Source organism: Staurois parvus, unplaced genomic scaffold (genome assembly GCF_062004578.1).
Source record: "Staurois parvus isolate SC_StPar_1 unplaced genomic scaffold, SC_StPar_1.0 ptg000165l, whole genome shotgun sequence".
NCBI classification, from domain to species: domain Eukaryota; kingdom Metazoa; phylum Chordata; class Amphibia; order Anura; family Ranidae; genus Staurois; species Staurois parvus.
This window is the reverse complement of record NW_028317961.1, coordinates 10,520,973-10,540,545: the sequence shown is the minus strand read 5'-3', so window position 1 is coordinate 10,540,545 and position 19,573 is coordinate 10,520,973. Positions and strand designations below refer to the sequence as shown.

Below are 19,573 nucleotides of genomic sequence, written 5' to 3'. Positions count from 1 at the left end.
TGTGTCTTACAGACGCATAGAACAGCAGCTCGGGGAAGAACATGCAGAGATGCCCCCAGGGCAAGCAGCTTTCCCTGGGGGCACTGCTTGAGGAGTAGGAGCCAGAAGCGCCAGAGGGGACCTAAAATAAAAAGGACTGGGGAGTAGGTAAGTATAAACATGGTTGTTTTTATAGAAAAAAAAAAAACAAGCTTTAGTGTCACTTTAAGAAAGATTTCCAACACCAATTGCAAACATGTTGCTCACAGTGAAGCTGAATTATTTCAGCAACTTCTTTAGAATCAATATGCAACCTATGCTAACTGAATTTGGCTATATTAGCCTACAATACGCATGGTTTTCACACCCCCTCATTAGTTGGTTGGGATTTATTTTTTTCTCATGCTTTGTCATAAAAGTATCCCTGCCACTATTGTAAATATTTTAAACACAGCCATACTCCTAAAGGAAGTCAGTAAATACTTTCCCTGCTACCCAATTCTGGTCCAGTCCTGAGAAAGCTTCTTCTGAATCCAAAGAGAAACCAACATCTGGGTTACCACACAGCTCTTACTGGTCCCTCCTGATGACCTCCACGTCATTAGTGTAATTATTTATTACAGGTACTTATATAACGCCATCAATTTACGCAGCACTTACATAATTATATATTACATTCACATATTACGGTCAGTCCCTAACCCTCAAGGTGCGTACAATCTAAGGTCCCTAACTCATATTCATACATACACATACTAGGGCAAATTTAAGCAAGATCCAATTAACCTACCAGCATGTCTGTGGAGTGTGGGAGGAAACCGGAGTAACCAGAGGAAACGCACACAGGCACAGGGAGAACATGCAAACTCTAGGCAGGTGGTGCCATGTTTGAGATTTGAACCAACAACCGGAATGCTGCCATGTGGAATTTCTAACCATTTAGCCACTGTGCTGACCTATAATGGGTTGCAAGTCCTTAGAAGGAACCAGTTAAAGCTGCAGAGGAACAGGGAGGTAGACACTTCTGGAACGGCCAGTTTCCCTCTGGATTTTAGAATCAGATTTGGTGGCACGGACATCAGGAAAAGTATGTATTTATTGACTTCTTTTAAAGATATGGCTGAGTTTAAAATATTTAATATGACAACAGGACCACTTCAAATAGAATTTGTAATGAGGTAAAAAATGGTCTCAGAAGCCTCTTTTGCAAGCATTCCTTGTTTAAACCACGGACACACACGTTAGATTCACAGAAAAATCAATGCCGTAGAACTAAGTAGTATCTAAAGTACTGTAGTATCTGATTTAATAGTTCACAGTTAGCATGTTCCCTGGAAGTCGGAGAATGGTTTCTGTGGATACAATTTTATTTTTTTCCGATACCCTTTTATTCTAAACATTTTATCAATATATCATTACAGGCTGTGGTATGGTAAGATTCCACAAAGTATATGAGCACCAAGTGTCTTGCTATATAAAATATTAAATGAGTATCGAAATGCAATGCTAAATTTATAGGGGTTGATATACTAAAGGCAACCTGACTGTTCACTTTTGTAAAGGAATGTTTCCTTCGCTTAGTGAACATGGTGAAAATCTAGTTTGCAGAGAATAATCAATCATACAGAAGGAATAAAAAGTGTTTTAGCTTGGACATGATTGGAAGTCAGCACAGCTTCCTCACTAAGCTAAGGGACTTACAAAGTGAAATATCAACCCCATAGAATACACCATATGCTTTAGGGTTGTTTTGTATGGCGACTTATTTGTGTTGTCTATCAGCAAATAAATTCTTAATTTTGTACTTAAGTTAGAACTTCTGATTCTTTTCCCAACCTCTACATTTCTTTGATCATCCATTCATTATTGTTTATTACTAATGGTTTTCTGTATTGAGTTTAGTTGGCATGTGATTATTTTCCCTTTTGTGATGGCTTTTTGTGTGCATTACCTTATTTCTGCCTGCCACTATATAAGCATCAAAAATATTGTAAACATTGCAAATAATGTTTATTTACTTAAAAGTTATACCTTGCAGCCTGCAATGATGACAAACGCCAAATGCCAAGTATTTGCAGTAGCTACAGTGTATGTAATCTGCATCCCTCACTAATGTGTCTTTCTCTCATCAGTACATATTCTGGAACAATATACCTATACAGTTCCCTTAAATTAAGTGCAAAGTCGTTCAGGCGATTGAACAAAAAAGTGTTGAAATATTACTGTTTCCAGTCTCTGTATTCACAAGACATATATATATATATGTGTATGCAAGAATACACAAAACAAAATGCCACATTGGTGAAAGTAAAGCGTGTCTCCATAGCTGACTGCTTTTATCAAGACCTCACATTTTAACAGTATTTTCTCTCTCTATCCTATCTATATATCTATCTATCTATATATCTATATATATATATCTATCTATCTATATATCTATCTATATATCTATATATATATCTATCTATCTATATATATATATATATATATATATATATATATATATATATATATATATATAAATTTTAATTTTTTTTTTGAGAAATGGTAAAAAAGGAAGTTCATTAACCGCATGCCGCCCAGCCACTGTACATATACGGCGGCAGGGCGGCACTCACAGTCAAAACCACATTTTAAGACGTGTTTTGTAAACAAATAGGGGGCGCGCGCGAGGCGCGCCACCGCCCTATTTGTCCCGCGGTTCTCTGCCGCAGATGTCAGTCGCCGGGTCACAGCCGCTCCTTAGCGGCTATGTCCCGGCGATCGGCGGCAAACAGTGACAGAGAGCACAGCTGCAGTAGCTGTGCTGTCTGTCACTTCCCTGACAACTCGAGGATGAGCTGATCAAGAAAGAACAGTTTTTATTTCTAGATCAACCTTGTCCCGCCCAGCACACACCCCCGCCCCCTAGTAAAACACTCACCTCACTCCTATAACCCTTCCCTGCTAAATAAAGTTAACCCCTTCCTCCCCATTGCCATTAGTACAGTGTCAGTTTTTTTTTTTTTTGCACTGATCACTGTATTAGTGTTTTTGGGGATGTCAGTGACCCCAAGTCAGTACCCCCCAATGTCAAAATGTCCGCCGCAGTCCCGCCATAAGTCGCTGGTCGCTACCATAAGTCACTGATCGCCGCCATAATTCGCTGATTGCCGCCATTATCAGTATAAAAAAAACCCTAAAAATCCCAGTATCTTTCCTGCCATTTGTAAACGCTATAACTTTCACGTAAACCAATTAATTTACACGTATTGGGTTTTTTTTTAGCAAAGATGTCGCAGAATGCATTTTGGCAGAAATTTATGACTAAATTTGATTTTTGCATTTTTTTTACTGGACATGTTTTATAGCAAAAAGTCCAAAATATTGTTTTTTTTTCCTCAAAATTGTCAGCCTTCTTTTTTATAGCGCAAAAAATAAAAACCGCACAGGCGATCAAATACCACCGAAAGAAAGCTCAATTTGTGGGGAAAAAAAGGATGTAAATTTCATTTATGTACCATATTGCATGACCGCGCAATTGTCCGTTAAACTAGCGCAGCGCTGTATAGCAGAAAAATGGCGTAAATTGCAGTATTTATACCATAGTTTGTAGATGCTATAACTTCCACAAAAAGCAATCAATATACACTCATTGGGATTTTTTGTACCAAAAACATGGAGCACAATACATTTTGGCCTAAATTTATAACCAACGTTGAGTTTACTATATATTTTTTATAGCTGAAAATAAAAAATATTGTTTTTCTTCAAAATATTTGGCCTTTTTTTGTTTATAGTGTGAAAAATAAAAAGCGCACAGATGATCAAATACCACCGAAAGAAAGCTATTTGTGTGAAAAAAAGGACGTAAATTTAGTTTGGGTGCAGCATTGCATGACCGCGCAATTATCAGTTGAATTAGTGCAGCACCAAGTAGCAAAAAGAGGCCTGGTCATTAAGGGGGGTAAATCCTCAGGAGCTCAAGTGATTAAAGTATACTGGGTATCTATTTTCATTCTTAATAATTCCACATTCTGCTGACCTTACCTAGAAGACTTTTAGGCAAAGTGCATATTCAACATTTCTGTGCTACAAAATTTCCCTTTGCAAAAATAATTTAACCACTTGCCCTCCAGAGGATTTGCCTCCCTTCCTGACAAGGCCATTTTATACAATACTGCGGTACTTTAACTGACAATTGCGCAATCATGCAATGCTACACCCGAATGAAACGTATGTCCTTTGTTTCCCACAAATAGAGCTTTCTTGTGGTGGTATTTGATCACCTCTGCATTTTTTATTTTTTGCGCTATAAAATAAAATACAGAACATTTTTTAAAAAACACAATATTTTTGACTTTTTGCTATAAAACATGTCCAGTAAAAAAAATAAAAATTTTTCATAAATTTAGGCCAAAATGTATTCTGCTACATATCTTTGCTAAAAGAAAAAAATCTCAGTACGTGTAAATTGGTTTACGTGAAAGTTATAGCATCTACAAATGGCGTTCTAAATACTGGATTTTTATATATATTTTTTTTATACTAGTAATGGCGGCAATCAGCGACTTATAGCGGGACTGCAGGACTTGGAGGGGAACTGACTAACTGTCACTGACATCTCCAGTGACACTAATACAGTGATCAGTGCTAGTAAAGATCACTGCACTAATGACACTGGGCAGGAAGGGGGTTAACATCTGGGGTGATCAAAGGGTTAACTGTGTGCTCTGTGTGTTTTACTGTGTGCTGTGTGTGTGCTGTACAAGGGAGGCATGCTGTTTTGTATTGCTCTTCTATGCAGAACAATACAAAGTAGCATGCTGGAGCTGACAGGGGAGAGATCTGTATTGTTTACATACAGACCTCTCCCCCCCCCCCCCCCCCCCAGTGATAGTCGGTGATCACCGTGCTGGCGGGGAATCTTCGGCCGGGACCCAGTGATTGACAGCAACATGCCACCTATCAGTAATAGGACACACTTGCCACTTACTACTGCATGTAGCACTGCCATGCTAGCATCCCCTTTTATACCTTTGAAATGAAAAGTCCCGGTTTGATTTGAATGTCCTTCGTATATGTATGCTCTTTTTTTTATTCTCTTTAGTAAAGGTTTTTCTGAAAGAAAAATTACAGGAGTCCACGCTACTTTAAGTGTCGCAAACTATCCACAATTTTGTTATTAGTAAACAAAGTGCATAATTTTAAGAAAAATAAGTATGTCAAGTCTGACCCTTGATAGCAGTGTTATAGTGTTTACAGTGTTTACTATATTAACCCCTTGCCCTCCAGATGATTTAACCCCCTTCCTGACCAGGCCATTTTATTGCGTTATGGCGCTCTGTTACTTTAACTGACAATTGCGCGGTCATGCAACGCTGCACCCAAATTAAATTTATGCCCTTTTTCTCCCACGAATAGAGCTTTCTTTCAGTGGTATTTGATCACCTGTACAGTTTTTATATTTTGCACTATAAAACAAAAAAAAGACAGATTTTGAGAAAAAAACAATATTTTTAACTTTTTGCTATTAAACATGTCCATTAAAAAAATTTACAAAATCAATGTTAGTCATAAATTTAGGGCAAAAATGTATTCTGCTACATGGCTTTGCTAAAAAAAAAATCCCAATACATGTACATACATGTGTTACAAATGGCGGCATGTATGCTGGCATGTTTTATTTTTTTTTATACTAGTAATGGTAGTGATCAGCGACTTATAGTGGGACTGCAACAGGCATTCTGACACTGGGGGGGAACTGACTTGGTGTCACTGATAATAATGTGCTAATAAAAAGCACTGACACTGTACTAATTGCAGTGGGCACGAAAGGGTTAACTGTGTGTGATTTACTATGAGTCTGTGTATATGCTTTCCACGGTAAGCACACTGCTTTGTATGGCTCTGTTATTTAGAGCCATACAAAGCAGTGTTCTGGAGCTGACAGTTCTCTCCCCCATTGGCAATACTCAGCAATAACTGGCGAGTAATTACCGGCCAGGACTCAGTGATTGACAGCCGAGGCCGCAAAATCATGCATATACAAGTGATTTTGCGCACCCGTCGCCCTATAGCAGTATTTCTGCTATAGGGTAGCGGGAAAGTGATTAAAGTGATTGTAAAGCTTCCTTTTTTTTTTTTTTTTTTTTTAAATTAAAATAATAAATATCATACTTACCTGCTCTGTGCAATGGTTTTGCACAGAGCAGCCCTGATCCTTTTATATACAAAAGGGTAGTGCAGCGCTCAATCACACACTTATATCAAATCCAAAAAGTAACAAATAAATAAATGGTACAATAATACACTTAAATATATCAAAGTGACACATGAATGATGTGAATGAAGCCGAGACACTATTAAGTAATATCAAAGTGACTAGTATTAAAATAGCAATAAACGTGCCCCCCATGCTTGTGGGGGAGAACCGTTTATTAAAGCGAAGAACGCATTAAGGTAAAAAAAAAACTATTACCTTTACAACCACTTTAAAGCAGAGCTCCTGTTTAATCTGAAAAAAAAATAAAAGTCAGCAGCTACGACAGTCACCTGTCCTATGATTCAGCTGTGTGTTCACACCAGCTGGTTTTGATCGGCCGTTCCCTCTCCCCAGCGCCGGGATCTTAAAGTGTGGGCACCCAGCTTTGACAGCTTGCGGCTGGGTACCCACTTCACTTCACATGTGTGAGTAGTGCTGCGCCTTGTACCTGTCAGTATCGGGTATCCGCTCTCCAAAGGTGCCAATTCCTCACAGGGAGCAGGGGACTAGTGCTTAAAGCAGAATTTCCCCTTTTGGGTGGAGCTCTGTTTTAAGGACAACAAGTAACATGTAAGAGGAAATTTCTTTTTCTTATTTTTAGTTAGGTAAAGTTCCATTTTGGATATACATTTTGCACATTCACACACATCAGACCGCAAGTGTGTTTTGTATGACAAAGTTTAACCACTTGACGACCAGCGACGTACCTGGATTGGAAAGGTGATATCTCCGTCAACACTGCAGAGATATATCATTTTTTAGGGCCGGCAATTCTCTTGAATGTAAAAGCAATCCTAGCAGCTAAGAAGCCACTGAATTATTTTTACAGAAGTTGGGAGGGGGAGCAGCAGATCAAACCAATCTCAGTTTTATATGCTGCTTTGCAGGCCTAGGGAGAGATCTGGGTTCTCATAGACCCCAGATCTTTCCATAAAGAGGACCTGTCATGGTCCATGCTGTCACATTTGATAGCAATAAAAGTGATAAAAATATGAAAAAGTACAGTGTAAAAATAAATAATTTAAACTGCCCCTGTCCCCCCGTGCTTGCACATACGTAATCAGCGATTGCACCACACATGTGAGGTATCACTGCAAATGTAAAAGCAGTAATTCTAGTTCTAGACCACTTATGTAACTCCAAAGTGGTAACCTGTAAAGGCTTTTAAATCTTCGCCTATGGATAATTTATGTGCTGTAGTTTGTATCCATTTTAAAGTGTGACATGTTTGGTATCTATTTACTTGGTGTAATATGAGCTTTTATATTTTGCCAAACAATTGAGTATTATATTGTTTGTACAACATTCATTAACTACTTGCCAACCGCGCTATAGCCCAATGACGGCTACAGTATGGTTGTCCAGTTCTGGGAGGGTGTCATATGATGTCCTCCCAGAATGTGCCCTCCTGCGCGCCGCCAGCTGCACACACCCGGCGATCTCCGTGATCGCTGTGTCCTACGGACACAACTGATCACATGATGTGGTAAAAGGCCAATCACAGCGACCTTTTACCATGTGATCAGCTGTGTCCAATGACACAGCAGATCACCGGGTAAATGCAGTTGCCGGTTATTGGTTGCACTTTCCTCACGCTATCACAGTGTAAGGAAAGTACTGACGATAACTGTCAATTGTCAGAAAACAGATGGGCACTGATTATCAGGGCACTGATGACAGAGGAGAGACCTGTGTTGTTTATACACAGGTCCCTCCTATGTCAGCTTTGCCGATGATCACCAAGTGTCAGCCGGGACCCGGTGACTGATATCCCCAGCTGCCAATAGCATTGCGGGTAGGGAGGCATGCACGCGCACCCTACCCAGAAATGCAAATCACGCATCTATACACATGATTTTGCGCAGCCGTGTCGCCCTGTAGCGATACATCTGCTATAGAGTGGCAGTCAAGCAATTAAACAATAACACCTGGAAGCAAATTGGTTTCTTTTCAGAGTTTCACCACATTTTGCACCATGAAGTTTTAGTAGATAACCCCCACTCTCTTCCCTCTCTTATAGTAGTCATGGTGCGCTCAGGATTTTCAGTCAACAAGAGCATTCACTAAGTGAAGCACTAATGCTTGGCTTTCTTAGAAAGCCCAGCATCATCTCCATATACGTATAATAGTACGAAAGCACATTTTTGAATGATTACCTGTAAAAGAAGGATTTGTGTTGCCAGTGTGCAGATATTCTGTGTATTTGAGTCACACTCAGTTATGCAGCAATTTATATCTGGGGAGTCAGGTGCAAATAATGGGTAATTAGAGAGATATTCTAGCGCATTATACTTTTTTTATGGGAAACAAAATGTTTGATCATTTGCATATAGTGTTCTGTGAGACTGTCACTTAAGCGAACTCATAATCTTTGCAAATTTGAGTTTGTTTTTTTAATGAAACTGTTCTTTTTAATGCTTCTTCCCTTTTCCTTGCTGATGCTCCATTGTTGCCTGTTCCACCACCGGACACTCAGTAAAAAAAAAGCCTGGTACTTTAACAACTCATTAATCGCTGCCCGGGCAGTCTGTTGCCAGATCTAGCACAGTCTCATGGGGGAAAGGGGAGAGCATGGTTAATAATGAGAAGATTTTGCTTTCTATAAGTTAAAACTTTATTAGGGATTTATAGAGTGCTGCAGCAACAGTCTGAACAGCAGAGAAAAGTTGGAAGTCAGAGTGATGCTATACAACTTAGCAGCCACGTAAATTTACCTCAGTGGATATGTAAACCCAATCATTATAATGTAATCTAATATACAGTAAGCTTTAATATGTTGATGTAACTTTAAAAGTAATGTCCAATATTTTGTCTCTTACAAATATTTTTTTATTGCAAAGAATTTTTAACACATTTATAACATTTTCAGATCAGTACAAGTAGTACAGTACAAAAAGGTATTTGTTACAGATTCATCAGACTGTAGTAGGGTAGTTGGCAATGTGTTATTAGTCCAAAGGTATTGTTATGCAGTCATAGCAAAGTCTGGATATCCATATAGGTGGGGGGAGGAATTTCACCTGCGGGGGAAAGGCCATGAGATAGGGCATGTGGGAAGAGATGGCAGGGATATCTAATGTTGTGGATGGCTATATTGGCAGAGCGTGCAGACGTGGCAATTTAGAATGTGGTGAAAGCGATCAAGGAGGAGGTAGGAGGGTGTGGGTGATGTTCAATATTTTTATAGTGGAAGTTTCATGGAAATAATACTTAGTGATCTTGCCATGTATGTCTTTGGTCAAACACTTCATGTTTTAGGGTAACACCCTGTTCTTTCCCCCAGATGTGCTTCTGCATTGTAACCCTGTCGCACAGCTTCCAATGGAGACTAAATGTGGCTGTTTCACTTACACAAGTATTATCTACTGTTGTCACCATCAGGAAACCTTCCTTGTGAAAATGCCATACGGCCATCTCAAAAGTGTATGAATACAAACAGGCTGTGTCTGCAAAGCGGCTGCTGGAGGTCAACAGCAGTGATATTGCAAAGTAAACTGTCATTCAGTTGGGAATTACACAATTTTTCTTATAGTATGGAAGGGTTAAACCCCCATCAGGTTATTTTTGCAGTCTATGCTCACTATTGAGATTTCCTTTAAAATGGTTCTAAAGGCTCAAGGTTTCTTTTACCTTCTCTATGCAGCTTCCCCCCACCCCCTCCCTCATACTCACCTAAGCTCCCTCTCGAACCAGCAATGTGTACTGGAGTCTCAGCTATCCTGAGACTCCTTCTTTTCATTGGCTTGGACAGAAGCAGGAACCATTGGCTTCCACTGCTGGCAGTCACAGCCAGTGAGACAATGAGAACGGGATCGAGCCGCGGCTCCTTGTGTGAATGGACACATAGAGCAGAGGTGCCCCATATCAAGCTGCTTGCTGTGGAGCCCCCAACAGGAGGGAGGGGTCAGGAGTGCCGGTAGGGGACCCTAGAAGACGAGGATTTGGGCTGCTCTCTGCAAAATCACTGCACACAGCAGGTAAGTATAGACATGTTTGTTATTTTTTCTTTTAAAAAAAAATAAACCTTTAGAATCACTTTAACTTCCTGCCTTGAAAATAAAACCTAAAGGTGTCCTTTTATCATGCAGCAGTAAATGACCGCTGCTCAGTTCTTTGGCATTTTCAGAGGATCAGTTCTCCTCTAAATGCCTTTTTATGAAGCGGTGTAGATCGCTTCTCCTAATGAGGAGAGAAGCGATCTACAAACGCTTTGAATGCTAGAAAACGGCTGCTGTTACTGTAATCTCGCGGGATGACAGTAAGACCAGTCAAACACCGTTTACTATGCAGCAGTAAATTACTGCTGCTTCATTTGCGGTTCCCCCCATTCTCCACCTCCAGGCTGGAGAATCTGGAGGAAGAACACAGATCGCTAGTGAAGGGCTGATATTGCTATTTCATACACTGGCAGTCTGTGTGCTGAGATGATCAGCGGAGAACATGTTCTCCGCTGATCATCTCTGTTTCCTAAAACACTAATGATCTGAGATCAGCAACGATCCTCAGGATCGCCACTGATCTCAGTTTCATAAAAGAACACCAAAGTGAGAGAAAACTTCCCTAAAGTGGGGTGCATTCCCATCTTTGACAGTTGTTACCAGAACATTTGTCTACATTGGAAAATTTCTCCTCACCATTTTGCTCTTAATAACCATTCTGAATTTTAGGATTTCCCTTTACTTTGGACCTGTGTCGATGGGAATCAGTTGGAGATTATTCTGAAATAATTTAGAATTCATTAAGTCCATTTTACCTGCAATTGACATTCTTCTGACCTGTATTTGCTCTGCTGTAAGCTGGTTTTGCATTCCTAAAGACTGGCATAGAAATGCAAAACCTACTAAAAAGCCTGTCAACACAGGTCCTTTTTGTCTTAGTGGCAAGGGCCACCAAGAAAAATAGTTACATCTCTCCAGCAAGGACAGACTGCAAACAAAAAACCCCTAACCTTCATCCACCCTATCCAAAATGTAAAAAAAGTTTTTCCTTTACGTACACTTAAAGTAAGTTTATCATGAAGCTAAAACTTTTCTTTTCCTTTAGGAGGGAAATTTTCTAGCAGATCAGATAAAGTCTAAACAAAACGGTTACTTTTTCATGCTAATTTCTTTTTTTAACTTATTTTTGTATGTTTGGTTACTGTTAATGTGTGAAAGACAAAAATATATCCTTTAAGCAATCTTCCAGGATGCATAAGTAGGACAAGTGTGACGTGCACTGTAGAAAATTTAGCACTTTCTTTCTCATGATGACAGAATGTGTAGCAATCAACTGTTTGTTTAGTCAAGTTGCACACATGCTAACAACTACTAACAAATCTAGTCTGCTATTTTTTTAATATTTGTAGTATTTTTAAATCTGCAGCCTTCTTTTTCAGGCAATCCTAATGCTCCATTCCTGTCTTCCAATTGCTCTCCTGTATTTACACCCTGTCACTATAGGACAAAACCTACCCTGACAAAAATGAGTTCTTAATGATACACAGTGCTTTAGCAAACTAAATGTCATCCAGTTAGGGTTTACATCTACATTACTTACATGTATCATTAGGTAGTATATACCTAAACATGTACAAAAAAAACAAAACACTCATTTCACACTTTGTTGCCCAGTGTCTGATGTTGCAGTCTCTGCTCTGTCATTAGGGGACTGCACTTTCTGTGTTTCCTGATGAAATAATTTCTTACTTCATGGGTTTAACGTGAATCTAGTATCAGATGTTCATGTTAAGTGCATGCTTGCTTTGTTACAGTTGTGCTCAAAAGTTTGCATACCCTGGCCGAAATTGTGCCCAATGCAACAAAAATAGCCCACTTAGGTGTGTCAAGGTGTTGTTGGGCATATTGTAACCTGGTACAGTTAAGGCTTCTTTCTGGCAACTTGACCATGCAGCTCATTTTGGTTCAAGTGTCATCGTATTGTGCTCCTTCAAAACAATCACACCGTCTTTTCCCAGAGCAGCCTGTATTTTTCATGAGGTTACTTGTGGGTTTTTCTTTGTATCCCAAACCATTCTCCTTGCAGTTGTGGCTGCAATCTTTCTTGGTCTACCTGAGGTTGGCTTGGTATCAAGAGATCCTTGCATTTTCCACTTCTTATCTGATTGAACAGTACTGACTGGCATATTCAGGGCTTTGAATATCCTTTTATATCCTTTTCGATCTTTAAAAAATGTAATTACTTTGTTCTGCAGGTATTTTGACAGTTCTTTTCTGCTGCCTATGGCTTAGTATCTAGCCTGGTCAGTGCATCCACACAAGAACTAACAAACTCATTGACTATCCACAGACACTAATTGCAATTTAAAAAGCCACATATGTGGGAAAAAAATACTTTTTTTTGCCATTTTATCCTGTGTGTGTACTTTGTCTGTACCAAGGCCAAACATTCCAGGGTATGTAAGCTTTTGATCAGGGCCATTTGGGTGATTTCTGTTTATTATGATTTAAAAAGGAGCCAAACAACTATGTGATAATAAATGGCTTCATATGATCACTATCCTTAAATAATTTTGGCATGAACAGTCATATTTGCATTAGCAATGCCAAAATTTCACAATTTCAGCCAGAGTATGCAAACTTTTGTATGTGTAAGTATAAAAGAGTATTTTATTACCTCTTGCAGATATCACATTACTCTTTCCTATACAATACCTTCATCTACTTTTCTCTGCAGAAAAACTGAGCCATCTTTGTTTAGGCATCATTCAGGATCAGTATCTACCTTCTGAAATAAGTTGCTGGCTCACAGATGATGCAAACATTCTGACCTCTCACCTTTTGGCTGGCTATAAAGTAACAATATACGCTTATCGTGTCAAAGCACGTCTTCAGAGGGGGGTGCTTTGACACGATACGCGTCAGGAGGAGCCACATCACGCCGTGACGTCACGCCGCCGGAGCAACGTGGAGCTCTGGCGGCCATCTTTAAATACCTGACGGTTAGTCACACTGCTGTCTGTACTAAACCCACTATTTTATCTTGCTACTTTGATGCATCAACAATAAAGTCTTTTAAAATACTTACTACACTATGGAAGTGTTCCTGTTTCCACCCCTTGGGGGAGTACTTTAAATCCATAGACCCATCATCCCTGGACAGGCTGATATTCCTCACGGATACTTGGTGATACTATCCCGGGAAGGAACAAGGATCCATAGTGTTTGGCACATTATCTGATGACCCATCCCATAGAGGGAAGATCTTTCAAAGTCAAGTTCCAATAGATGACATCTGGATTTATTATATCAAAGCGCTATCATTATGCACGTCCGGTGAGTGCGCATTTTTTACACCACGATAGCACTACTCGCTGGACCAAGATGTACTAAAGTCACCATATTAGAACTTTTTTATTTCATTGAGATATTAGTCACTTTTATTGGTATTTTATTGCCCTTTTGGACATTATATATATATTTATTTATTGATCTTAGCGCTGCACGCTTTTATGTTTGATATTTCAATTTATTGGGCTATTGGTTACCCTCTGTGTGCATAGCTGCTTTTATTTATTCATTCTCTCCTAGGCGCTTGCTCCTTTTCTTTTTACGTATAAAGTAACATGTATGTTGCAATCTGTTCATTGGGAAGAGGAAACTAAAGAAACTCCAGAATATTTATACTTTGCTCTCCAAAGATTTTTGATAAAACATTATTGATCATAACTATTGGCATTACTGATGGTATTTGTTGGTACAAATGCATCTATTAGGAATTGAGATCCTCAGTGCAGATGTTTTCAGCATTATAGAATGAAGAAAATCTAAAACATATAAAGCAGCAGGACAGTTAAGCGGAGCTCTACGCAAAAGGGGAAGTTCTGCTTTAAAGACTGGTCCCCTGCTCCCCGTTAAGAAATGGCGCCTTTGGGGAGCGTGTACCCAAAATTGACAGGTACCCGCTTCCACTTGCCTAGGCGTTCAGAAGTGGAAGTTGTTCTTCCCCCCCCCCCCCTCCTTCCCCGTAGAGTCTTCTGGGGCACATGACAGGTCCCAGACGACTACAAGACCATTCAACCATTCAGAAAGAGCATGCACAATGGGCACCCGGCTGTGAAGCCACAAGTTGTCACAGCCACGTGCCCACACTGAAGATGCCGGCGCTGGGAACACCAGCCGGCCAATGAAACTGGCTGCGGGGAAGGACACCGCGGGATCAAGGGGCAGGCGAATGTCTGTCTGTTTTTTAAAAGTTGACTTTTATTATTTTTAGAGTGTGACTGGAACTCTGTTTTAAGGCAGATTGAAATAATGCAAACAATAATCCAGTAAAATTTAGCAGTCAAATGGAATTTGCCTTCACTTTTACTTTCTGTCATGTCACGGGGGAAGGAAATCTACTTAATCACTTGGCAACCGAATGATGGCTACAGCGCGGTTGTCCAGTTCTGGGAGGGCGTCATATGACATCCTCCCAGAACGCACCCTCCTGTGTGCCCCCAGCGATCTCCGTGATGTGGTAAAAGGCCAATCACAGCGGCCTTTTACCACGTGATCAGCTGTGTCCAATGACACAGCAGTTCACCAGGTAAATACAGTAGCTGGTTATCAGCTGCTCTTTGCGTGAGTACTACCAATAACCAGCAATTGTCAGAGAACAGATTGGCAGTGATCATCAGGGCACTGATGATCAGTGCCACCCACCTGTGCCCAGCAGTGCCACCTACTAGTGCCCAGCAGTGCCACCTACTAGTGCCACCAGTCAGTACCACCCCTCAGTGCCGCCTATCAGTGGCCATCATTGCTGCATATCAGTGCAATATCAGTGCCGCCTTGCCAGTGTCCAACAGTGCTGCCTATCCATGCCACCTCATCAGTGTCCATCAGTGCTGCCTATCCATGCCACCTCATCAGTGCCCATCAGTGTAGCCTCATCAACGCACATCAGTGCAGGAGAAAAATTACCTGTTTCAAAAATTTTATAATAGAAAGAAAACCCTTTTTCTCTTTTTTTTTTTTTCAAATTGTTTGCTAATTTTTTTGTTTATAGTGCAAAAAATAAAGCACCCAGTGGAGATTAAATACCACCAAAAAAAATTTATAAAAATGTCATATGGGTACAATATTGCATGAGCGTGCAGTTGTCATGAAAATTGGCCTGGGCAGGAAGGGGTTATAAGTGCCCAGTAGGCAAGTGGCTAAAGTAGAATTCCAGTCATAAACTAACTAACCTTCTCCCACACCCATTCTAAAGCTATTCTATCTAACCCTGTAAAGAAGAGATTGCTATACTTACCTATTCTGAATCCAGTCCCATGCTGAGCTGTTGGCTGCAGCTTCTGTGTAGAGCTGAGGCAGCCAACAATGGATGCCCCATTCTAAGTCTGGGTGATGTAATCTCTTGTTCATTTCCCAGTCGTTGTCGCCTTTCTCTCTCTATACACAGTCGCCGAGACCAAGCCAGTAGATAAGTATAGCAATCTCTTCTTTACAGGGTAGGATAGTACGTTTGGAGTTATTTAAAGTAGAACTTCATGTAAATTCTTTATTTTCCCATGCAGTTTATCTGTGCCTGCACTGCATGGGAAAACTGCTCATTGTGTCCAGGGGTTTACAGAAGAGCTGTACTTACCATATCCTCCAATCGCCTGGAAAACTGTGCTCCCCCACATCCAGCGATGGACTGTTCCTGCTGTCCTCACGCCCGGAGCCAGTCTATGGGTGTGATCACGTCAGGACCAGTCCGTTCACAAGACCAGTAAGGCGGGGGGCAGAAGCGGCAGGAACCGATCTTGTGCTCCGAGGATCAGCATATTCAGGAAGTATATCTTCACTGTTATCACCCCTAGACAAAATCGAGCAGTTAGCCCATACAGTGCAGGCACAGCCCCACTACATGGTTCAAATACATTTGCCCATATTTCTTCAAGTTATGACTGGAATGCTACTTTAATGAGGACACAGCAATACAAATTTGATAGAGGGATCTAATCCTTCTCTACTGTATCCAGAACAAGATATCTCTGGTGCTCCACCTTAAGGCTTCATGTTCCTATTAAAGTTTCCTACAGTCAAAGATTTATTACAACATAAATGTGAACTTGACAGACTTGGCAAAAACATGCTACATACGCACATCTACACTAGGTACCAAATTTTCAAAATGAAATCCTGAGACGCATACTGACCATGCCACTCCACAACCCCTATTTCTAGTCATGCCCACAAACCACACCCCCATTTAACATGCCATGCAACAAATGAGCACCATAAACATAGTAACAATGCCAACCACTGCAGCAAATTGTAGCCGTGGTTAGAATGTGCTAACAGTGGGAGGAGCTTAAAGGTGTATGGTTAAATAAAATCTAATCCTACTCTGCTTTATGTCAAGAGTGTGTACCATACAGAGTGCAGGAATTAGGAGTGTGTAATGTATAGAGTGCAGTGGTCAGGAGTGTGTAACATATAGATTGCAGACATCAGAAGGATGTAACACACAGATTGCAGATGTCAGGAGGATGTAACCCACAGATTGAAGATGTCAGGAGGATGTACCACACAGATTGCAGAGGTCAGGAGGATGTAACTCACAAATTGCAGAGGTCAGGGGGGCGTAAAACACAGATTGCAGATTTCAAGAGGGAGTAGTACACAGAGTGCAGAGGTCAGGAGGGTGAACTGCACAGATAGTAGAGGTCAGGAGTGTGTAACATACAGAGTGCAATGGTTAGAAAGGTGTAACACATTTACAAAGGTTAGGAAGGTGTAACATACAGATTACAGAGGTCAGGAGGGTGTAACGCACAGATTGTAGACATTAAGAGGGTTTAAGGCACAGACTGCAGAGATCAGGAGGGTGTAAAACACAGATTGCAGAGGTCAAAATTATGTAGTGTACAAATTGCAGAGGTCAGGAAGATGTACGGCACAAGTGTGTGGCACACAGATTGCAGAAGTCAGGATGGTGTGAAACACAGATAGCAGAGGTCAGGAGGATGTACCGCACAGATTGCAGTGGTCACAAATGTGTAGCTCAGTGATTGCAAAGGTCAGGATGGTGTAGAAAAAAAGCAGATTTCAGAGGTCAAGGGAATTTAATGTAGAGAGTGCAGAGGTGAAGAAGTTGTAACGCACAGAATGCAGAGGTCAGGACAGTGTAATACAGTCTTTTGCAGCTGGCCCACAACCCACTTGAAAATCTGCCATCCGTTCCTTCTTTCCTTTCTTCTTTCTATTAACTTAATTTCTTTTCTTCTCCACCTACAGTCTGCCTAGCTGTTGCCATGCAGTGTATGCTGTACACTGCACAGACGCCAGCTCGACAGTCCTTGGCAGTGAGAACCGGCTGTGCTATTTTGGAATCTGAATTGTCAACCGCACTGGGCAATTGTTGAATAGGCACTGCATTTTTCATTGTTCACTGCTAGGATGCCAGGACTGTCGTTTCAGGGGGACAGACCCCTCATAACAGGGGCTATTACACATTAAAGACCTCTGTTCGTGACAAACACCCTGTAGAATTCTTATTACAGCTTTATTTCAAATAAAATTTTTAACAGATCAGAAAATTTCACAAATGTATAATAAATGATTCAGTCCCATTTTGCCTAATTGCTAAAAATATAGTATGCCCTCTCATAAAAGACTTGGGGGCTGAACGTTATTCTGATTGGTTTTCCTATTCTATTTAGAAGTACGCACATACTCTGGTTTTAAGTTCTTCTACTTGTGCTTGAATTTTTTAAGAATTGTGACACCATATAGGCCCCTTTCACGCAAGCCATCTCTAGTCACATCCATGTACAGATCTGCTGAATCAGATATAACTTTGAGACATCCCTCACATTTTTTTGCTGCATATAAATACTGGATATAACAATATAAATATATATACAGTTGTGTTCAAAATAATAGCAGTCAGACATCACTAACCTGAGCAATCACTGTTTTTGGTAGAAATGATATTTCTACATGGCAAATAATTTACTAGCAGGTGTAGTAGAGTAATAGAAATCCAACAGACCCAACAGTCATGACATGCATGCTGCTGATGTAATTGAATCACAAATTGAAAAGGGCATGTTCAAAATAATAGCAGTGTGGAGTTCTATTAGTGAGGTCATTCATTCTTTGAAAAACAGGTGGCAATTATTGCCCTTATTTAAGGAAGGAAGGCAGCAAATGTTGTACATGCTGGTTACAGTGCATTTCTCTCTGAAATTCTAAGGACAATGGGTCGTTCCAGACATTGTTCAGAAGAACAGCGTACCTTGATTAAAAAGTAGATTGGAGAGGGGAAAACCTATAAAGAAGTGCAGAAAATGATAGGCTGCTCAGCTAAAATGATCGCAAATGCTTTAAAATGGCAAGCAAAACCTGAAAGACGTGGAAGAAAGCGAACTACCATTCGAATGGATAGAAGAATAGCCAAAATGACAAGGACTCAGCCAACAATCAGCTCCAGGAAGATCAAAGAAGGTCTAAAGTTACCTATGAGTACGGTTACAATTAGAAGACGCCTATGTGAAGCCAAGCTATCTGCAAGAAGCTGCCGCAAAGTCCCACTGTTGAAAAAAAGACGTGCTGAAGAGGTTACAATTTGCCAAAGAGCACATTGACTGGCCTAAAGAGAAATGGCGCAACATTTTGTGGACTAATGAAAGTAAGATTGTTCTTTTTGGGTCTAGTGGCCGGAGACAGTTTGTCAGACAACCCCCAAACACTGATTTCAAGCCACAGTACACTGTGAAGACAGTGAAGCATGGTTGCGCAAGCATCATGATATGGGGATGTTTCTCATACTACGGTGTTGGGCCTATTTATCACATACCAGGGATCATGGATCAATTTGAATACATCAGAATACTTGAAGAGGTCATGCTGCCTTATGCTGAAGAGGAAATGCCCTTGAAATGTGTGTTCCAACAAGACAACGACCCCAAAGACACCAGTAAACGTGCAACATCTTGGTTCCAGACCAACACGATTGATGTTATGGAGTGGCCAGCCCAATCCCCGAATCTTAATCCAATAGAAAACTTGTGGGGTGACATCAAAAATGCAGTTTCTGAGGCGAAATAGAGAAGAACTGTGGAATGTAGTCCAATCATCCTGAGCTGGAATACCTGTTCACAGGTGCCAGAAGTTGGTTGACTCCATGCAACACAGATGTACAGCAGTTCTCAGAAACAGTGGTTATACAATTATATTAATTAAGTGATTCTAAGGAAAGCAAAATCTTCAAACATTTTTCAGTTTATATAGTGAATGTTTGAGTTTGTAAAGAAGAATTCAAACACTGCTATTTTTTTGAACAGTCTAATATTCACTTTTCTTCAATTTGTTTTAGAGGAACAACACAAATTTGATATATTTTTCTTCATGTTTTGATTTGGAATAGAATGTG

At 40.4% G+C, this 19,573-nt stretch overlaps 1 protein-coding gene across 1 annotated transcript in view; it reads left to right on the top strand.

Annotated features, from left to right (window-relative positions):
• AHI1 (Abelson helper integration site 1) overlaps positions 1 to 19,573 on the top strand; it is a 435,677-nt gene that overhangs the window by 285,166 nt on the left and 130,938 nt on the right. The gene's annotated exons all lie outside the window — the stretch shown is intronic.